Source organism: Onychomys torridus, chromosome 7 (genome assembly GCF_903995425.1).
Source record: "Onychomys torridus chromosome 7, mOncTor1.1, whole genome shotgun sequence".
NCBI classification, from domain to species: domain Eukaryota; kingdom Metazoa; phylum Chordata; class Mammalia; order Rodentia; family Cricetidae; genus Onychomys; species Onychomys torridus.
Window position 1 is genome coordinate 70959944 of NC_050449.1, and position 23519 is coordinate 70983462.

The window sequence follows — 23519 nt, forward strand, 5'->3', positions numbered from 1 at the left end:
GTACTGATCTTCCCCAAGTGGTTAAATCTCTTATGAAGGCAGAGCTAACTTGTCTATGCAAAGTAATGAAACAAGATTGGTGGGATCACCATCCTAAAATACCTCTGTTGGACCAAGTCATGTGGTATAGACGAACACTAACCCTGTCCCGATGATTTTTGTGTGCCGGGGATGCATTGATCTGTTAGTGCTTGTGTGTCTGTATTCTTCTCTCATTCAAATGTTGGCTGGACTTATTGACTTGTGGCTAACAAATAAAATACAATGGGACTCACTCTTGAGGTTAGATTATACAGAGGTGCTGCCTTTCCTCTTGGGCGTTCATTCCTTTTCATTTACATTCACTGCTCGGGGGAAGCCAGCCGCATGTCCTGAGAAAGCCTTGTGGAGAGTTCTCATGAGTCCACTTAGAAGCAGATTCCTGTCCGGGTCAGTGCTTCACCAGTGAACATGCAAGTTTCTCCCTCCCTCCACCGAGTCTTGAGACAACTGTAACTTCAGCTAACATCCTGATTATAACTTCCAAAAAGAGTCACCCCAAACCACCTAGCTAAGCTGTTTTTAGATCCCAGACTACAGAGAATTTGAGGCAATACGTGTTTGTTATTTTAAGATGCTAAATTTGGAGTGACTTGTGAGCCTTAGGAGATAACCAGTGCAACCCACAGCAGATCAGGTGCAGTGGGAGAGTTAGAGGTGGACAGGGGAGAGGTGGAAGTGTGGCCATGTTGTGCAAGATAGGATACCAGGATCCTTGCAGGTGTATCTCAGGTCACTCTCTCTACATTCTAATATGGGCAACACTAGCTGCATGCTAGACTTGATTAACCCAATGTTAAGTCAAAGGTATTTTGCATATGAAACAGCTTAAAGATTTTTTAGAACCATACTTTATGTACAACAATCCAATTTATAGTATTAAATAATATTGTAGTAGAATGACTTTATATAGTTTTAAACAGAAGAAAAGACTAGTCACTGGATAAATTTAACACATTAACCCATTTAGAAAAAGTGATTTTAAAAAATGTTCTGGTGAGGCTGGACGTTATGACTTGAAATTTGCCCCTCTTTTCTTCTGTTTAAAACTGTATTCATGGGCTGGAGCGATGCTCAGTGGTTAAGAGCATCTGCTGCTGTTCCAGAGGACCTGAATTCAATTCTCAGCACCATGTCTGTTGGTTCACAACTGAAGCTTGGAGATGGGGGTTGACCTGATTCCCTCTTCTGGCTTCAACCATCACCTGTCATGCCCCCCCCAACCCCCCCGCCACACACACACATACATGCCACACAGTCACCACAAGATACATACACCTACAGAATAAAATAAAAGCTATATTTAAATAATGTTTTTAAAATGATACAAATATGCTGAGTGGTGGTGCACACTTTTAATCCCAGCACTGGGGAGACAGAGACAGGTGGATCTTTGTGAGTTCAAGGCCAGCCTGGTCTACAGAGTGAGTTCCAGGACAGCCAGAGCTGTTACACAAATCCTGTCTCAAAAAACAAAAACAAATAAACAAAAAGATACAAATACAATGTAAAGAAGAAAGTCAAAAGACTTGAGGCTGCTTCTCTATGAGCCAGCAGGAGGCTGAAGGTAAAAAAATGAGTTGTATCTCAAAAAAAATAGAAAAGCAGCTTGGACATCAATGAAAGAATTCAACCGGGCTGGAGAGATGGCTCAGAGGTTAAGAGTGCTGTTTGCTCTTCCAAAGGTCCTGAGTTCAATTCCCAGCAACCACATGGTGGCTCACAACCATCTGTAATGAGATCTGGCGCCCTCTTCTGGCCTGAAGGATACATGCAGACAGAACACTGTATACATAATAAATAAATAAATCTTAAGAAAAAAAAAAAAAGAATTCGACCATACAAGAAAAGAGAGGAGAAGAAAGGTGATGTGGTAAGAGAAGTAAGCTGAACACAGTGTCCATTGCTCAGTTCTCCCACGGGGAAGAGAAATTGAAGCCACCTCCTGAGTGTAAGGCCAAAGAAAGCAATCGATATTCTCCCCCACCACCACCCCACATCACATCAAGCCCATGCCCTCACAGACCTCAAACCCAGCTGCAGGTTCTGGTGTCACAGTGGTTCATTTGGTGGACAGGAAAGGTTAATAATCAAGAGAGGTCTCATGTTGCCACACGCTATGACTCAGAAGGCAGTGACCATCCTTCCCTCCCACCAAGTCCCCATCCATTTTCGTGTCTTTGTTTTCTCTTTGTGACCCACTGGGTTCAACTGGAGCCATTCTCATGAGAGTGAGTGTGCAGCTGCCTACTGGAACATGAGTAACTCACCAGTGGCTACATCACTAAAGACAACGACTTCCTCAACCCCCATTGGCTCCCCTTGGGCAGGGTGGGGCCCATGAGCCTCCACACTCTATGATTCAGTGGGTGCTATCTTGACAGAATATCAATTGTTTTTGTTAATTTTCATTTTGTTTTTCAGTGTATGTGTGTAGTACACATGAGTGAGGCTTCACCTATGTGAGCAGGAACATGTTTGTGTTCATGCATGGTTGATTCTGTGAGTCCCCCTTGATCACTCTCCACTTTATATCTTGAGGCAAGGTCTCTCCCTCAGTCTGCAACTAACCATTTTGGCTAGTCTGGCTAGCCAGCTTGCTCCAGGAATTCCCTATCTCTGCCTACTGCCCACCGAGATTACCCGTGAGCTACCACACCCATGAGACTTTTGCATGGGTTCTGGACATCCAAAATCCTGTCTTCAAGTTTGCATGACAAGCACTTTCCTCACGGAGCCATCTCCCTAACACCAATAATCTATTTTTAAAAACTGAGCTCCCCTAGGAGTCTGGCATCAGGGATTTACAGCCTCAATTTGGTCTTCCACAGCTTCTGGGCAAGTGAAGGCCCAGAGAGGCAATTATGAAGAACAAGGGACTGGCCCATGACTGGGTGTTGGCAGCAGGTGGCTGGTTAGGGCTGGGCAGTACTTAAGGAGAGATAACTCCACCCTTAGTGACTGGGGATGGGTCTTATCAACTGGAAATTACCCTAGAGCCTGGAGCTTGATAGTTCTGAGTCTGAGGCCAGCCTGTGGATCAAACCCTGGGGCCACCTATCAGTCATTCTCATCCCAAGAACTTTGCAGGTGTGAGGTATATGTGCATCTCTTCAGTGGAGGTGATTAATACTCAGGCAGCCTTAAAAGTAAAACAACAGTCATTCCCTTGCACTGATCTCAATGCTGAAGTTGCTTTACACACTTTTTACACACTTTCAGTGTGCTTCAGAGCTCCCAGCTACAGCATCCACTCCAGGGGATACAACCTGAACAGTCTGTAAAGGTGAAAGAATCTGTCCCACAGAATGGAAACCAAGTGTGGCAAGCAGAGGCCTTTGCTAAGCAAAGAAGGGAAGCTGCTGAAGTTGAAGATAGCTCTCAGCAATGGCATCAACTGCAGGAAAGGCAAGAATCCACAAGTTTAACTGACCCCATTTCCCCACCCCCATGCATGTAACTGGCATCTCCAATTTTTAAGGGCCCAGTAAGACACTGCTCTAATATTTTTTTTTTCATTTTGTCTTGTGATTTGTGTTTTCTTCCTCCTCCTCCTCCTCCTCCTCCTCCTCCTCCTCCTCCTCCTCTTTTTCCTCCTCTTCCTCTAACTCATTTATCCCGGGCTAGCCTCAGACTCACCCTCACCATGTAGCCAAGAGCCAAGAATGACCTTGAAATTTTGATCCACTAACTTGCACCTCCTGAGTGCTGGGCTTAGAGATGGCAGGCACCACTGTGGTCAGTTTATGCAGTCCTGAGGCCTGAACTAGGCTGTGTGCACACTAAGCAAGCACAAAGGGCTATTCGCTGAGTTGTAGCCCCAGCCCTAGCTACACATTCGGAAATGGATCGATTGTGATTTTTTTAAGATTAGTATTTCTACTTGTTCTTCACCCTCACACATTCACGTACTTTTGTTAAGCATTTTTCTCACTTGGGGCAACATATTTTCTTTTCTGCCGTTATTTCTTTTTGTTGCCCTCTGTATGCCTCCGACTTTTACATCTAAGCTCTTTGATTTTTATCATATACAGTGTTGTTGTTGTTTCATAAACAGGTTTTCATTTATCTTTACTGTTTTAACATTTATCGAATCTTGTTTCTGAAATTTTTTATTATTGGGATTTTTTTTCTTTTTCTTGCTAACATGTTGTTTTTACTCTCCATCTCAAAAGAATTCCCACCATGCCTTTCTCCCTCATGCGTTTAATCTTACTTCCTCCCTTCCAGTGTCCCCCCTTCAGCTCATTCATTTATTGTTTCCACAATTACTCTAAATAAGTTTTAAGTTGACCATATTTTTAGCTTTATGGACATTGATGATGTATAATTATGTTTTTGTGTCTTATGTGGCTTGCAATTGTTGGTGCCACAGGAGTTTGTTTTCTCCTCACTGGATATTGAGACTTTAAGAACAGAGCATTCAAACAAAACGATGCCCTTCCCACCCAAATCCAGATGAGGTATCCAAATCAACAGCTCAAATACAAGGATCAGGAAAAGGCAAAACAATATGTCTTCCCTGATGCATCATAACTCCCGGCTACTGTATTCAAATATTCTGAAATGGGGAAAATGCCAGATTAAGGATTTCTAAAGTTTTCTTGTAAAAATGATCAATTACATCCAAAATGTTACAAGCAAGCAGATGGATCAAATCCAGGGCCTAGGAAAGAAAACAAGCAACATAGAAAAAAATATCAACAAAATGGATGAGAAAACCACCAAAGTAAGTGATGGGCCCACTGAAAAGTACAGAGAAACGGAAGGAAAATGCAGGAGAAGGCAGCCGTGGGCTCCCAGGGCGCTTGAAGAGCAGTAGCTACTCCTGAAAGGTAACCCACCCGGGCAGCCCTGGTAGAGACTGGTATCCTGACCTACTGGGCATGTCGGCAGTTCTTCAGAGTCTTCTATGTAGCTGGGAATGTGGGGAGACAGTGCTTCTTTAGTGTGACTGGCGCACACTCAAGAGGTGGTCTATTTTGTCCCTCTCCGGGTCTGAGTGCTGTGTCTGGGCATTGCTTTAAAAGGTAGCCTGTTACTGATGAGTAGTCACTCTTGGCATGGGAAAACAAAGACCAGTCAACAGCCGGGTGTACCAACGAAAGTCAGCAACATGGATGGAAAACTCCAAAGGAGAGCTGAGAATATGAAAACTCTGACATTGAAGTGTTGAAAAACCCACTGAGTCAGACGAAAACCACCCTGGATCGCCAATAGACCGGATCAAGCCAAAGAAAGATTGCCTGAGATGCAAGACAGATAACAGAGAAACTGCATTCAGAAATCGATACAGAAAACAAATATAGACAAGTGACTGCAAGATGACCAAGGGGTAAAGACCTACAGATCTATGGAAAAGAGAGAGCTGAGCTAGACATTAAGGGCATAAAGAATCTGCTCTATGAAATTATAGCTAAAATTTCCCTACATCTAAGGAAACAATTCAGTATCTAAGCACAAGAGGCATCTGGTACCCCAAATACACATGGAGAACATCTCTATAACACATTGCAGTTGGCTCTAAAACTAAAAAATGATATTAAAAGCTGCAAGAGAAGGAGATAGAAACAAATCCACTGGAATGACATCAGACATCCCAATGGAAACCCTGAGAAAGTGTGAAAGCATGAAATGACATATTGCAGGCCTTGAAGGGACATCACTGCCAACTAGGTCACCTACTGTATTCACGCAAAGCTATCTTTTAAAATCGGTGGAGGAGAGTCTCCCTACGGAGAAGTCTTTAATGTCACTGCCAGGGAATTTCCTGTGTCGGTGACATCACCAGTGGATTTCTACTATGAAGGGACTCCTGGTGACACCCACTAACATCTATGCCACCACGGCCACCCGCCCACCAAGGCTCATGCCGCCGCAACTCTTGCCACCTTCAGGCTGTGGGCATCTCAAACAAAACCCATCAGAGGATCTGCCCTGTCCTTGCCAGTTAATGCTGTGAAGGATTGGTACCAGAACTCTGAGTGGACAAGGCTGGTGAGCAGCAATCAAGGACACTCGTTAACTAGAGCAGAGAAACCATGCCAGTCCCTCGCATAAGCTGTGGCTAGGGAACCTAGATATTAACTACACTGTGAGCCAGAGAAAATGACCTCCCCACCCAAGATAATGCAAGGTGGAACCCAGGGCTCTGTCCCCACACAGACTCGAGAGGGTGTTCGAATCCTTCCACGGATTACAGACAACCCTGCCCATGTTAAACTCTTTCCATAAATCCTAAGGTGTAGACAAGACTGTAACTTGCTGGGCTGGGGAATCTGGCCAGGGAATACTGGCAAAAAGCGGTGGATTTGCACAGAAGCCCTTCTCATCTGGATGAGCACACTGAGTTCCCTTGTTTGAACGGTTGAGACTAGAGCTCCTCTGACCTTAGAGACAAACAGCAAAGACAGTTCCAAGAAATGCGGAAACCACGTCATCGAAATGGGGGAAGAAGTTTGGATATACTCTTTCTTCATGTTTTGTTTTTATTTTGCTGTTTAGTCTTTTGACATCCTAGTTTAGTTGTGTTTTTTTTTTTCCTCCAAGTTTCTTGTCTTTTCGTTGCCGTTTGAAATTATATGTATTGATAGCTGGGGTACTGTGTTCCAACTTCAGTCTCACTGGGAAAGACTTACGACCATCCCTTCTATTTCTATACCTGTAAAAGTCTGCTCTGCATTTCTGCGGCTATAGTGACCCCTCTACTTACGCTTTCACCCATACACATTCCCCCTCATGCAGAGTTTACCCATTCTTTTCTCCTTGCCCCATTTCTTCCTATTCCATTACTTAACTATTGATACCTGAGGCTCTACATAAACTATGGATTATACTTTCTCTAGTCAGTACCACGGCATGGCTGCCCCTTAACAGAGGCACAGTGGGGCACCCAAATCTCTCAGGCAGCAGTGCAAATCTACAACCGCAAGAAGTTAGTGAGGAACACTGCTGTGGTGGGTATCGTGTTCCCTGAAACATTGTGTGTTCCCCGAAATAAACATATCTGGGGTCAGAGAACAGACAGCCACTAGAACAAAGCCAAAAATGGTGGCTAGAAAATGGGAAGAGTAAGCCATAACAGAAGTTGGGCGGTGGTGGTGCACGCCTTTAATCTCAGCACTTGGGAGGCAGAGCTAGCCGGATCTCTGAGTTCAAGGCCACTTTAGAAACAGCTAAACATGGTGATCCACGCCTATAATCCCAGAAACCCAACCTTTAATCCCAGGGAGTGGGGGCAGAAAAAGAAAGGTATATAAGGTGTGAGGACCAGGAACTAAAGGAGAAAAGCATGTAGTTAGTTAAGCATCTGGTTGGTTAAGCGTTCAGGCTTTGGAGCAACACAGTTCAGCTGAGATTCATGTGGAGGAGGACTCAGAAGCTTCCAGCCTGAGGAAACAGAATCGCCTGAGGAACTAGCAAGGTGAGATAGCCGTGGCTTGTTCTGCTTCTCTGATCTTCCAGCATTCACCCCAATACCTGGCCTCAGGTTTGATTTTATTAACAAGTACCTTTAAGATTCCTGCTACACACTGCTGCCACGTCACCTCTGTGGCATCAGGAAAATAGCACAATTTTAAAAATGAAGAGAAAAAAAACAAACAATGACAAATGTTGACAAGCACCTGGAAAAGGGGCCCATACATTGCTATCGGAACTGCAAATTGGGCCTGACTCTGTGGGAATCAGTGCCAAGTTCCTCACAAAACTAAGAACACAGCTACTATGTGACCCAGGTGTATCACTTCATGATACATGCCCAAAGTCAATGAACCAGAGAGATACCTGTGTACTCATGCTTCATTATTGTAGCACTAAGTTACAGAATCAATCTAGGTGTCTGCCAACACATGAATGGATGAAGAAATACATAGCTGCAACTTGATACCATCATATTAAGTGAAATAAGCCACAGAAAGACAAATATTGCATGTTTTCCATTACTTACGGGTTCTAAGAAGTCTACATATTTACATCAAAACATCCATATGTATATACATATATATGAAATGAAATCAGAGGAAGATTGGGAGGGATAAGTGGACTTAAGGAGAAGGAATAAGACAGGGTGAATATGGTCCAAGTAAGGGATATATTTAAAATAACTTGTTTTTAGAGTAGCTGTTTCTTGGAGGTAAGGCTGAGTGGTGCAAGAAGAAATTGGAAATGTTTACAGCCAGGTGTGAAGTAACACACCTTTAACTCTACTGCTCTGAAGGCAGATTAGGAGAATTACAAGCTTGGGGCTAGCTGTGTAGGGAGTCCCAGGCCTGCAGTAGTTATACAATGTCTCAAGACAAAACAAAAAGAAACAAAGAAGGGAAATGTTTACATTATTTGATATACGTGTTGTAATGAGTAAATAAGTTTTAATGACATCTTTCATTAAGAGCCATTGAGATGGCTCAGTGGGTAGGAGCCATTAAGTATGACAACTTGGGTGCAATCTTAGTAACCCACTTGACTGAAGAGAACATAAAGCCTTGTACGTTGGCCTGTGACATCCACACATGCACCACGACAGGTGTGTCTCCCACAAAAATGAAACAAATTGCAAACAAAGGTGTAACTTTTTGAATCTTTTATTAATACAGAAAAGGAAGAATAATCCAAAAATGACTGTCAAGTATATATAAATCTCTGTGGCATTTTGGTGAGAGGGATTTGGTGCCGCCCTTGACAGATCACAGGGGCAGAAATACCTTGATAATGTACCCTCTAATTGTGGGCAAGGAAAAGGCCAATTCTGGTAATGAGTTTCTCTTGGTCCTAGCTTGCATTCTGGATCTAACTTCATGGTGCTGTTTTCATTTATCACCTTTTAAGCTTCCACATACCTGCTAAGGCTTGCTATGGTCTGAATGTACCCACCCCTAGATTCATTTGTTAAAACTTAACCATGACTGTGATTAAATAAAGGTAGGACCTTTAGGCCCTTATGAGCAGGATAAGCAGCCCTTTGAAGGAAGTTGTTGGTCTCGGGTTAGTTTCAGGAATGAGGCAATGCTGTAACTTTCATGATCCGGGGAATTGCCAGCTCTTACCATTCACCTACTTACTTAAAAACCCCAGTTTCATAGCATTCACCTTGCACCGGGATCTTCTTAGGGTGCATGGAAAGAGTACCTGCTGTTAAATTCTTTACCTACCCATGTGTCTAACTCCAGAACTGTTCATTCTGCAATGTTTTATAGGTAATGAAGGGAAATTTCAAGACATCAGATCAAGGCTTCAAATGAAAACTGTGTCTAGTGGAGTGAAACCAGGTGTCCTCTTCTGGGCTCATTAAACATCTGAAAGCCCAGTCTCTTCTAGACTCTCCTAAAGCAACTGCCTGTCTAAAAGCTGTCCTGTAGTCTCTTCTAGACTCTCCTAAAGCAACTGCCTGTCTAAAAGCTGTCCCATCCACCTCCGCTTTGTGATTCTTGTTACAATTCAGTGTTCTTTCTCTCCAGTCTTTTCATGTAACCAGTCAGCAATTATAGCACTTACTTGACAAGCTCCTTCTGTGGGAGCATGTCTTGAAAGCAGCTGCCTCCAAGAGAGGTCAGCAGCTTTAGGAACAGAGTAAGTGAGTGTTATTTGACTGTCTTTTTCCCAGCTAAGACTTTTTTGTTTAACGTTTCTAGGACTTTTAGGGGTGGTTATTTATTCTTGTATAAGCACAGTTTTCTTTTCTTACTACAGAAGTCATCACATATAATTAAGCTCTGTACTCCAAAATAAAGGCAAAAAGAAGTACTGGTCTCATTACTCCTGGCTGAATGCCACCACCTCTATCCTCAAGCAACTCGGAGGATTCCTCATGTTGATGATAATTCCATTTTCTTTTAGCACTAACTCAGTCCATGCATCCATGACGCATATTAGGTTAGAAAAAAGAATTGTGAAGCACCCTATCAGACTGTAGATCAAGGGCTTTCAGCCTGTTCACTCTTCATAGTTTGGACTGTAGAAGCAGGAGTCCTTTGCACTCTGCAAGATGCCAAATAGCATCTGTACAGTTACCTAATAGGTTACAGGAACTCTCTAGTCATTATACAATGACAAATGTTTGCAGATATTATCATACATCTCCTGAAGTACTGTCCTAGTTAGTGTTGATTGTCAATTTGACACAACCCACAGTCACCTGAGAAGAAATTGCCTAGATCAGACTGCCCTGTAGGCATATCTATGGTGAACGGTCTTGCTTCTTAGTTGATGTAAGAGAGCCCAGTCCATTGTGGGCAGCACCAACCCTAGGCAGGTAGTCCAACCTGGGCAGAACAAAAACAGCTAGCTAAGCATGAGCCAGTGAGCAATCCAGCAAGCAATGTTCTTCGTGGTTTCTGCTTCAAGATCCTGCTTGAGTTCCTGCCCTGACTTTTCTCAATGATGGACGGAGAGATGAAATCAGCCCTTTGCTTCCTTCCTAAGTCGCTTTTGGTCAACCTGCTTTGTCACAACAGGAAGGACGCTATGACAGGGACAAACTGCCCCCTGTGGAGAATCACTGCTCAGAATATTGAAGGATTGGTAGAGTTTGCTTCTAGTGTACATCTTATTGTTTCTTTCCTTAGAGTTTCACAAAGCCCCTGCCTCACATTCATACATAACAGAAGTACAGTTCTTGATCTAACTGAAGCAATTCCTAATGAGTTTACTAACTAAAGAGGGAATGGGGAAGGCAGATCTCTTATGCAGTGTAATAGCCTAAGCAATGATAATTTATCCACTGTGGGATACTTAGAAAGACTGGAAGCAAACTGGAAACAAGAGGTTGTACCACATTATTCTCTTTTAATTTTAACTGTAAAGCATTGTGAAATTTTTATCAGCCTGTCCTCTGCCATTAAAATTTGATGTCCAAGTTCCCTCTAAAGTGACTATTCCAGGGCTAAGGTAATTCCTCAGAGATGGGGGGGGGGGGCGGTGTTAGGATTTCCCAGCAACCTTGACATAACTCGTTTACAGTAAGAGACAGTGGCATCCTTTGTGCACAGCAGTTTAGCCAAGGGCAAACAGGAACAGTGTCAAGGAGTGTGTCCTGAGAGCTGATCCAGTGACTTCTGCCTAACACCCTGTCTCCTTCAGAAACCCAGCAGGAAGCTAGCTCAAAGCCTTGAGTGAGGTTCATGCCAAAAGGATAATTACAGAAAAAGAAGTGTCAGAGAAAGTCTCTGCTTTATGATCTGCGTCAGATGTGTGCTATGCCCTTCTTTTTCAAAAGTAATTCTATTTATTTGGTGCATATGTGTGAAGGGGTGTGTGTATGCGTGTGTGTCTGTGTGTGTGTGTGTGTGTGTGTACTTAGAAGCATGCATGTAGCAGTTAGAGGCTAACTTCCAGGAATTAGTTCTTCTCCTCCATCAGAGTGTCTGGGATCAAATTCAGATATTCATACTTGGTGAGGAGCACCTTTACCCACTGAGCCATCCTCCACCTCTTAGCCATTCCTATAAGGCAGTCATCTATGTAAATAGATACTTCAATGTAAACAGTTTTTCCTATAATCTGCAAAAGTTAATCTCATCATCTGCAAAAAGAACAAGAGCAGTCCCTGCTCTAAGACAACGATTAATATGTTAACACCCAAGTCGGTCAGTACCCCACCCAGAAGCGCTTGGTCAGTTCATCTGATATTCTTGTTACAGCTGTTAGTTTAGTGAAGGGACTGTCTGGACTGATCTGGGAGAAATATATATTATTTAGGCAGGAAGAATCAGTACAGCAGAAGACGTGTAAGCAATGAGAACCAAGACCTGAGAATTTGACAGGACACTACAGGGAGAGAACTTAGGAAGGAGAGGGCCCAGAGTCAGAGTTTAAGGGCCCAAACTGACATGATGAAAATGAGATACACTGGAGCTTGTGAGGAGAGGTGTAGCTAATGCAATTTCTTTTGAGATAGACTGGCATGCATCTTTTTTCTTCCCCAACATAATAATTTTATTAATTATTTCAGAATTTCATACAATGCACTCTGATCACACTTGTTTCCCATTCCTCCCAGGTCAACACTCCCATCCTGTGCACTCCTCCCCCACAACCCCCAAAAAAGCCCCAACAACAACAAACCCCAAGTCCCAATGGCCCTTAAAGAAAACCCGATACCTTCCCCACCCCCCTACCACTACCCTCCACTCTCCGGAAGCCATCAACTGTGCAGACCTACACTTCAACATCTTTATCACAGTCTTTAAGGGCTCTCTTCGATAGCTTCCTGTCTCGACTGTTTCTTTGGTTTTTTTGGGGGGGGGCAGGATTGTCACAGAATCCTTCAATGTCTCTCATTCCCAGTTATGAGTCTGCATCCTTGATTCCACTGCAAAAGAAGCTTCCTTGCCCATAGCAGCCAGCAGCAGCATGGATCATGGACTTAGACATGATTTCCAGTGGCAGCTGGGATCCCAGACATCAATCTGGTCCCCTGTGGCAGCAGGGACCACAGACTCCAACATGGCCTCCAGCGGTCACAAGGACCATGGACATCAATGTGGCATGAAGCGGCAGCACAGATCACGGACATTGGTACAGCCTCTAGCACCCTACTTTGCCTGCAGTGGCAGCACGGATTACAGACCTCAGTATAGCATGGAGCAGCACAGATCCTGTATCTGCACAGCCTCTGGCAGCACCGCAGACTTTGGAGACTAGCATGCATCTCTATCTGCCCCACTACAGGCTGCCCATCTCATAAGGCTGAGCTGACTTCCCCCTGAAATGCTTCTCTAGTACTGGATTCCCAGGCCTCTTTTTGTCCTTAAGACCTTAGCATTAATCTTCAATCATAGAATGCTCATTTTCTTGGAATGATGATAGGTATTACACAAAATGAATCCCATGTCCAAAGAGATAGAGAATTCTGGGTCCACAAAGGGTCATCAGATTTTCAAGACTCCCCGGAATCTTGACGATACTAATATTCATGGGGAATATCCATGAATATGACATGAATGTTACCTCAATTCATTTAGCCATGGGCACTGTTCACACAGCATCCCAGGGACTGACTCACCTTTGACCTGGTGTGGAGAAAAATCCAAATCTGCTTTAAACTCATAGTAGGACCAAAGCAGATAGCTGTGAGATTGAGAGCATCACACTTAGGGGCAAGACTGGTCTCTACTACGAAGTCAGCAGTCTTCCCTAAAACAACGCACTGCCTGGGCAGATCCCCAAGCTGGAGTTCCTATGCCCAGCAGAACTCTTTGGCTTTCTTCACATTCGCTGGAACTTGAGACACAGCACATCTTCATAGGCTCTCAAATATTCCACCCAGAACTTTTAACACCAGGTTCCCCACCAATGACTTCATGGGAGGAATAACAGATGGAGTTTCCATCACACATCTTGGGAGAATATTTTTAAAACTACCTACTCAACATCCGAATGACTCTGAAGACACTTTCGGCTTTGCTATTAGTGTGAGCATTCCTTTCCACTCCATGTGTCACGTTCGTGTTGAATTTCCTGTTGTAAACTGTGGTTTCTTTGAACCACTGTGATAACACATTGAAAGTATACATCCCCAAGCCACCACAGAATCTTTACTGTATCTGGGAAGAACAGCTAGTCATTGAGGGTTTTCAGGGCTAGAGTAGGGGTGTTATCAAAACAAACCAACACAGAAACCTCTATCAACACATTACAAGTACCTATCCTTGTCAATTGCCTCAAGTGATGCAATGTCTACACCAAGAATATGAATAATTTCTGTGTCAGATAGACGAAGTCAGGTGACAGACATGTCAATATTGTACTGGAATCAGCTAGAGCAATAAGACTAGAGAAGGAAATAAAAGAGATACAAACAGGACAAGAAGTTGAAGCATCCCCCTTTGTCAGATGATATGATCCTATATATCAGAAACCCTAAATACACTACCCAAAGTCTCTTAGAGCTAATTAAAAACAAAAAACCTTCAGTAAAGCAGAAGGATACAAAATTAGCACACAAAAATCAGACTAGGTGCCAACAACAAATATACTAACAAAGAAAACAGGAATGCAGTCTATCTCCTCCACAGTACCCTCAGCCCCTCAGCAACACCTCAAGGGAATAAAACCTGACAAAGGACCTGAAAAGACTACTCTATGAAAATTTTAAACCTGTGAAGGAGGAAATTAAGGAAACACTCTGCAAGATGGGTAGGCCTCCCACATCATGGACTGATAATATGAAAATGGCCTTCTTATCAAAAGCAATCTACAGATTCAACACAATCTTAATCAAAATCCCAGTGCCTGTTTTTCACAGAAATAGAAAAAAAAAAACAAAAAACAACAACAACAACAACAACAACAAAAAAAAAACTCTTAAAAGGAATATGGAAACACAAAAGACTCCAGATAACCAAATCAATCCTGTGCAAAAAGAGAATTTCCAGGGGTATCATGTTACCTGACTTCTAGGTATTCTACAGAGCCATAGTAAGAAAAACATATGGGATTCTTCTACAAAATAAAATAAAATAAAACCAGACGCATGGATCATGTGTATGATAGAACAGAAGACCCGGATATAAATTCACTCAACTATAACCACTTGATTTTTTTTTTTTTTTATTTAAGATCTCAAAAATGCACACTGGGGGGAAAGACAGCATCACTGACAAATCGTGCTGGGAAAACTCGATCTGTGAATGTAGCATAATGAAACCAGATTCTTGTCTCTCACCTGACACAAAAATCGCCCCCACATGGACCAAGCCCTTCACTGTAGAACCTGGAATTACTAGAGAAAGCATGGAATATACTACAAAATGCAGACATAAGTGAGGATTTTCTAGATAAGAAAAAAGGTCAATAATCAATAAAATGGGACTTTGTTAAATGAAAAAGTTTCCCTACAGCAAAGAAAACAGTGGAGTGAAGAGGCAGCCTATAGCGATGGCAGAAAATCTTTGCCAGTTATGCCCCTGCCAAAGGATTTGTATCTAGAATACATAATGAACTAAAAAAAAAAAAAATCAAAGCAACAAGAAAATAATTCAATCAAAAAATGAGCTATAGCACTGGAGTTCTCAAAGTAAATGCCAAAGGAACACTTAATTGTTTCAACACCACTAGCCAGAAGGGAAATGCAAATGCGTTAAGATCTAGAACACACCATAGGTGTGGGAAATGGGGATCCCTTATCTGCTGCACGTAGGAGTGTAAACGGGTGCAGCCACCGTGGAAATCAGGGTGGATGTTTCTCAACAAGCTAACTGTTTAGCTAGCACTCAACCCAGTAGTTACTCCTCTCCCAAGAGGCTCTATATGCTTCTTGCCCATCCAGCTGCCTGGCTGCACCAATCACAATAGCTATGAAATGACATCAGCCTACATGTTCACCAACTGATGAATGAATGCTGAAACTGTGGCACATGTCCACGGTGGACAATTACTCAGTTGCAAAGCAACATGAAATTATGAAATTCTCAGGAAAATTTTATGGACCTAGAACATACTATGTGAGCTAACCCAGGCAAGGGCTGCATTTCCTTCCTAATAAATGGACCCGAGCTTTTAATGTTTAGATTTAAAAGAACTATTTTGTCAATTTCCATTTTATGTGCGTAAGTGTTTTGCCTGCATGTATGTATGTGCACCAGGTCCATGCCTGGTGCCCACAGAGGCCAGGAGAAAGTGTAAGATCCGCTAGAACTGGAGTTACAGGCGGTTGTGAGCGGCCAGGTGGCTGCTGGACACTGAACTCTGACCTCTGCAACAGCAGCCGGTCCTCTTAACCCTGGATGTGCCTCTCCAGCTCCTGAATTCTTACATTTTATGTTAGAGTTGAATTGTCTTTAAAGGCCAGGAGGCAAGAAAAAAGACTATGGGTGAGGGGAAACACTTAGGAGGGGGTATAACACATATATGATATGAAAATGACAGGTGATTGTGAGTAGTAAAACATATGACATGAATGCTTATGTGGAAAGGTTTAAATGGGAATGGGTGGGGGTGGGGATGTGAGAATGTAGAGTTAACCAAAACTAAAGATGTACTAAACCATCAAGTGGAAACCTATTATTTTATAAGCTAACTAAAAAATGAAATGAAAAACATAACGTTTCAACAGAGGTATCCTGTATGGGTGGACAGTGCTGTTCCTTGAAGTCATGGATTTTTCAATGAAAACCCCACCTGTCAGGGGCAGGATACTTCTCTATGACTTGTTGGATGTGGAGCCCCCACCACCACCAAGAAGAGTACAGGAGACTGACTGCCAGTGTTTGGTTACCCACAAGAACAAGGTAGTAAAGACTCTGTTGCTGAAGAGACCACACGCTTTAGATACAAAACACAAGAATATCAACCTGTTAGCATTCTTGAGGACAGAAGGTGCTTGCTCGGTAGGCTGCTGGGGGAGGGACATCAGCAGCAGTCTTACCCAGGCAAAATACGAACGCTGGCATGACTGTTTGGGGGATAACCCACTCCTTTCTGATTGGATGTGAGGCCTAGTCTACTGACAGACGGGAATACATACCCTTACTGTGAACCTGGTCAAAAGCCTATTGCTAAGGCTGGGAAGCAAGCACAAAGACCTGCCTTTGATTCCCAGTACCCACATTAAAAAAAAAAAAAAAATCCAGTTACTACAGTGCTATGCTCGCAATCCTAGAACCTAGCGGTGGAGACAGGAAGTCCCCTGGGGCTCACCAGCCAGCCAGCCTAGCCTAGCCTAGCCTACAGAGTGAGTTCCAGGCCAATGAAAGACCCTGTCTCAAACAAACATACAAATAGAAGCCTGTGGCTAAAGAGGTCACCGGCCCTGGGGTGGAATATATTACTGTTGTTGCAAAATGAACATAAAATCAGTCCAATTACCTTCTCAGGACTCATGTTTACACTCCTGGAAGTTCTGCTCTCCGCTGTGGCCAAAATGCTGACTTTTGCAGTGTGGTAGGTGATTTTTTTTCCCTAACAGGGAAAGGTGCAGAGAATAAATGACCCCTGAGGGCTTGTCCCTAAATGAGGCAGGTGTATCAGCCCCTCCAATGTCTGTGGAACTTCGTAGAAATTATGTTTCTACCCAGCCCTCCCTTCTTACCTTCTCACCTTCTCCAAGAGGGTGAGAAACAGAGCTGTGAACTCTGTCTTGTTTTTCCCTTCTTGCTTGGGTTTTTGTTTGGGGGCTAGAAAGCCGTGTAGTGAGAAGTAAATAATGACGTTTAACTTCTCTCCCAAGGCACAGGACTCTCCTTTCTTTACATCTCCACCATGATTTTCTCAGAGAACCCAGGAGACTTGGGATCATGTCAGGAAGGGAAAGAAACCTGGAAAACTGCCTTGGTTGCTTTCCTCACTGGGAAGAGACTAGCATGCTGATTTCTAAAGGGTTTAAATTTCTACCAACACAGGTGGTCACTGATCCATCTCGCCTCAAACCACTCCCTGTAGAGGTGAGACTAAATGGCATCAAGGTCACTTTCAATTCCCCAGTTTCTCCACGTGCTCCCAGACCAACAGTGCCACCTATGGGCGCTGGACACATCTCCACACCCCTTTGGCCTTCATGGGTTCCTTACCCAGCAACAACTTGTACCTTCTTTTCTTCTTCCTAGCTCTTTCTAAGCGTGCCTTCCCTAAAACTTCAGGCTCCCCTACATTTGGGGCTTCCTTACTCTTTCTCCAAAGCTCCGCTCCCTTCTAAGTGGCCACTTGTCTGACCTCCATGCTGGCTGAAATGGTATGCCTTCCCCCACCCTTCCCATTCTCCTCTTCTGGGCAGTTGCTGAGATTTACAGAGTTGTATTGTCAGTACTTCTATCTCAGACATGATGCGAACCAAATGAATTACTATTTATTATGTGGTTCTCCTGCGACTAGCACAAAGTAAGGGCTATATGCTTTTATACTATTATAAGAACTCAGTAAATAAGATAGTCTTGCCTCCAGAGAGGTCCAGGCTATTGACTATACAGCTGGGGGAAAGTGAGGTTTGGGGGTAGGTTAGGAGCAGAGGATTCAATCTAGTTCATACCCGATATGACTATTTTGAGTAGCCAGTGCCTTCAATATCAGGTCTGTTGGACAAAACCATATCTTCCTACATGAGTCTGTTACAACCAGATTTTCTGATGTAATGTGCATAAGATTCAAATGTTCTATTTCCCCTGGCTGTTCATTACTTAGTGATAAAACGGTTGATGTAAAAGGCGTGATTGGAAGAGAAAAGAACAGTCAGGAAGAAATGAGTGAGCAGGGAACAAAAGGCAGCCAAGTACTTCAGGAAGAGTTGCTGCAGTATTAAAGAGAAAACATAAAACTAGGCTGGGGATTTGCTTCATTGGCTTCGAAGTTTCCTAGTGTCTTCTGGATTCAATCCCCAGCACTGAAATTAATTGCTTAATTAAGTGTAAAAATGCCCCCACGTGATAGGACAAATTTTATTTTCTTCTAATTTTCTGTCTTTACTACATTTACTACAATGAGCACACATCACTTTTATAGCTATAAGGAAAATATTTTTAAATTAATAAAATGTGACACTGGGGAACTCAAATAAAATGTTCAGAAAGGAAGAAACTAAATGAACAAGAATTGGTTATAAATGGAAGAGACGCACAACAGTAAAAAGTGTTCGCATCCAGGCAGAACCCTTCACGGTTGCTGCTTCCTGGGACTGGGATACTGTGTGGCTCAGTGAGGGCTTCCTGGGTCTGCTTTATGTTTGCTTTTGATTCCCAGAACAACACTGAAAGTGAATCAATAAGACAAAACATAAAATAAAAAAGGGAAGTAGAGATTTACTACCCAAAGATAAAGAAGCAGGTGACTTGGGGAAAGAACCACAATTTTTAAAAAGCCTGCCTTCTACCTCACAGTATGTGTGTAAGCCTTGACCGCCGGTGGATTTGATACCTTAAGAACTTGGGTTTGCAGGGTGAGTCAAGAGCAGGCCCAGTGGGCACCTTCCCAGCTGAGATACTGCAGCATAAGGACCCGATTGTGAGGACCTAGTTCTCCCTACTGACAGATCCATCCTGCCCTGTCAATTGTGTGGACCTGCATTTTCATAATGCTTCGCCATGGCTACGTTTCCATAATGCTTCGCTATGATAGTTGGGCAGGCTCCAGGCTCTTTTAGATTTTCAAAAATAATTTATGTCAATTTTCTCATTTAAATATGTTACGGGCCTGCTAACGTTCCTTCTTTCAACCTCTTAGCTTCAAAGAGAGGAACATTGAAATCATTACAGCAGCTTCTCTAAAGTTGTGTGAAATGTTTTCTCCTTATGATTTAGAATTTTTCAATTTCTTCACGGGGCATGATTTTTTTCCCTCTAGAAATACCTCTCCAGTCTCTGTTTCTCGCAGATGTTGGTTAGAATTTCTTTTAGTATTCCAACTGTAGCATATAATGTCTTGCTTTATTTCTTGCATTCATGCTGAGATTTTACTTGGGATATATACATTCAAAATAGTGGGACAGAGAAATAGGAAGTGACAAGGAACAGATGTGAAGCCTCACGGAACAAGGTATTACTGGACACCGTCTGCTGTTCAGGCAGGCAGGACAGTATTTTCCAGAGCACAGATCTGTGTTCTAATATTAAAGACTTCATCCACAAGAGCTACAAGAAGAGAAAGGATGGAGAATCTACTTGCCCCACCCCCTCTTCTCCCTCATTATTACTGCTTTTCATTCCACTTGGCCCTGATTTCCCATTTCAGGGCTGGACTACATGAGTTACTTTCCTGTGCTGGGACTAAACGTCTGACAAGAATGTGTCAAGAAAGAAGGATTTATTTTGGCTCCTGGTAGAAGAAGGGATGTAGTCCATCATGGTGGAAGGCTCAGCAGCATGACGCTCTGAGTCAGGAAACAGAGAGAGGAATGCCAGTCCTGGGCTTGCAGTCTGCCTTTTCTCCTGTGTATTCTATCTGGGACTGTACCCCATAGAATGTGGGCCCATCCACCCTCAGGGTGGTCCTTCCCTCTGAAATCGTCCATAAACATGCCTAGAGGTGTGTCTCTTGGGTGATTCGGAAGCAAGTGGAATGGAAAATGGAGACTAGCACGCCTATCAGCCCTCTCAAACCTTCCAGAAAGCCAGCTCTGATGCTTAGAACTATGACCTTTCATCCAAATCCACAATGAAAAGGATCTCCTTTCCCTCTCCTAATTCCTGCTCAGTCCCTAGCAAAATTTCAGGCAGGAAATCTGGTCTTTGGCCCTTTCCTTTTCTGCATTTCCTGCCTTGTACTACCTGTGTCCTTTGACCAATCATGTGACTTTAAACCCACCTTCATCCTCTAACTTGGAGGAGCAGGCAGAGTGGGCCATGTCGTCCAGCTAAAATCCCAAAAGTAAAAGGATTATACCCATTTTAATCATAGCTGGGTGACCGTTCACCTTTAACCTGCCTATTGCTTTCTCCTCTTGCCTGATTAAAGCTTTTCTACAAATTGCTAATCAGAATCTTCCTCCATGGGGATGGGCAGGCTGAGATGGCCCCCTGGAGCTTTTCTGGCATTTAAACATCATCTTTTCTGCATGTTTAGACCCAGGCTCTGCACCAGCTGAGAAACAAGGCCCCCTTGGCTGTATTGGGTGGTGTTGGTCAGCTATGGTTCCAAAGCCACAGCAGAAGTAGAGTTCCACACTTCCCTCTTTTCCACTGTAAAATTTCCTCTCTAGATCCTGTTCTTTCTCAGCACTGTCTTCTCCTTTGTGTGCACACTACATGACATGTTCTTCGATTAGCAAAAGGCCCAGAGCATAGCTAAGATTTTAATTTCCTGTTTTAAAGATCAATTTATTCATGGGAGAAACATGTGAAAACAAGCTCCTTATTTTTATCAGATTAAAGGGAGGGACTCATCATGAATTCTGACATACTTCTCCAGTTTCTTTTTTTTTTTTTTTCTCTCTCCTATTTTCCAGCTAGCCTGGATTTCTCTATAATGAATGTGTGAAATATTCCCTTTCTTAACAATCTTCTCACCTCATATTTCAAGATGTCTATTAGGAAGGAGTAACTGGGTGAGCTGCAGAAATCCTGCATATTGTATTTAACTCAGCAGGACCTTCCAGAGTGCTCCCCTGCCTACACCAGAGTCAGGGGTAGATTGTGATGTGCACAGGCAATGTAAAGTGGAAGAGCATGGCACTTGCTTGAGCCACACTAGCTGTGTGACATGACCAGGTTGTTTCATCTTCTGTGGCCCCCTTTTCCCCACCTTTACAATGCCAGTGACAAGCCCTTCCTTGTGAAATCAACAGTCAGTGAGATCATGTAACCCATCAACTACTTGAAATCTGTTTGCTGATGCTATGCTGGGACCTCGGCAAGATGGGATGAATGTTCTCTGGCAGTGCAGGATCTAGCTCAAGAGTCAGGCAGAAAACCAGACAGCGACGAACTGATAGAACAAAGTTCAGCGATGATTTTCAAGAAGTGCACATCTTAGCACCAGGTTCTTCTACTGAAGAACAGCCATCTTCTGTGTGATCTGCAAGTCTGTGTGTGCTTGCCCCACCCCACCTTTTCCTCCCGTATTCCACACACTTTCACTGCACTGTCTTCAAGTTAGCAGAGATCCCTTCCACAATTTGTAGCATTTTAGTTAGCCACATTATTTAATGAATGCTGTGTCTAAAAGACATATGCTAACATGTATCCCAACTCTAGTCGCATTGCCCTGGTCTAAACTAAAACCTCCTATGCCTTGGTTGTTTTGCCCTTGTTATCTGCTTTGAATGCGGATCCTTGTGAACTTTGTTTCTTTCTATGGGTAAATCTGGTGGTATCCTCCCTAACTTTCCTTCACTGGCTTTCCTCCTCACACACAAGCCCCAGAACTTAGAACCACATCTTCACCACCACGCAGTCAGTTCTGAGGAAGGACGAAGGACAAAGGTATGCTAGAGGAAGATGAGATGCGACTAAGTACACAAGACATCGTCAGGCAATGAAGCAATTTACAATCTGTCATGGAAGGTACTGGAAAGATCAAATGGCACAAGTAAAGTGACCTTTTCCAAGTCAGTTTGGCGATAAAAATGAATGTTCCTACATTTGAGATAATGAGTCTGGACCACTATACATGTCTAAAAACATTGCTAGAATGTGGATGTAGGGAGCACGGACTGTGACTTGAATGTTAAAGGGAGATCTGATAGTCTGTGGTAGGCTCCATGCAAAGATAAAGAATGCAGAGGTAAGGGCAGCGTGAACAATGGTGTTGGGAAGTGGAAAGTCATTCACTGCCCCAGGAGTCTAGGGTGCTCAATAGAAGATGATCAAGACTGAGTAAGAGAAAGAGGTTAGCATTCATCATTCCTGCTCATTTGTTAAAGCTTTCAGCAAGGATTTCAGTTAAATACTCTTTCCTAATCTATAGACTTGTCAACTAGTAGGAGCTGTGCTTGGGTCAGGGCTTAAATGGAGACCATTGAAGCTGCCTGTGGGTAGCGATGGGTTTTCAATGACGTCATCCTTGGCCTCTTGCTCCTCTTCCCCTGACCTCTTTCCTGTTCCCCACAACATGACTTCAAACTCTCAAACATTTCTATATAATCTAGCTACAGATTACAAATAGCTTTTAAATGAATTAGAAGGAAAAGGAGGTGGGTGGGGAATGCCTTTAAAGCTCTTTAAAGAAAGAACTTCAGTGGCTGCAGGATGGGAAGGTTCCCAGTTTAAGGTAACTCCCTGCCCAGAGTTTTCACATTTCAAATCATCAGTGCAACCCTCACTCCTGAGCTGGCGATCCTTTGTGTTGTGAGCTATTGTTCCCTATTAAAGCCTCTCTTTCCGAAGAGCCCTTCCAGCAGTGACTCTAATTACAACCCAAGGCTAGGCTAGGAGATGGCGTGCCTAGCAGCTTCGGTGGTGGGAGGTGGGAGAGGAATGAAAGCTTGTAATTTCCTTTGAGGTGTCTTGAAGGCTGACAGCACCCTGTCCTAGTGACGTGAATGTGCAGGAACCTGGAGTGTCAGGAGAGACGAAACCAGAGCAGTGTGCTGTGTCTCTGCCGCATGCATTGCCAGTCAACACATAAGGAGGCAGTCCAGAGCAGATTTCTCTGTGATCTCTTTAAGCAGAGTGGCCTGGAACAGAGTGTCCTAACATTCTGAACTATCATGGCCTCTTGTTAGTTATCAAAACTGCTTGTTCCTTCCTGGCACTAAGTTTTCCCCAGCCTGATGGGGAAATGCATATTATCACCAAGCAATTACAAATTTGTTATTACTTTGAAATAAATTTGTTTCTTGAATCACAGTAGCATTCATGGATACTTGAAAAACAGAACATCTATGCTTGAAAAATGTGGTTTATTCAGTTTGCCAACAAAGCACGGACCTTTGAGTGTTTTCAGCCATATGCAGCAGCTCAGAGACGCATTTGATCCTTTCTTTCAGCTGCTCCTACCTAAAGGTCAAGACATGGAGCAACATGTTCCTTGAATCTATTGAGTTAACTTTATTTTTAAAAAAAGTTATGAAGACCTACTATATTCTGGGAATAATACTATGGGTCACAGAATCAAAGTTA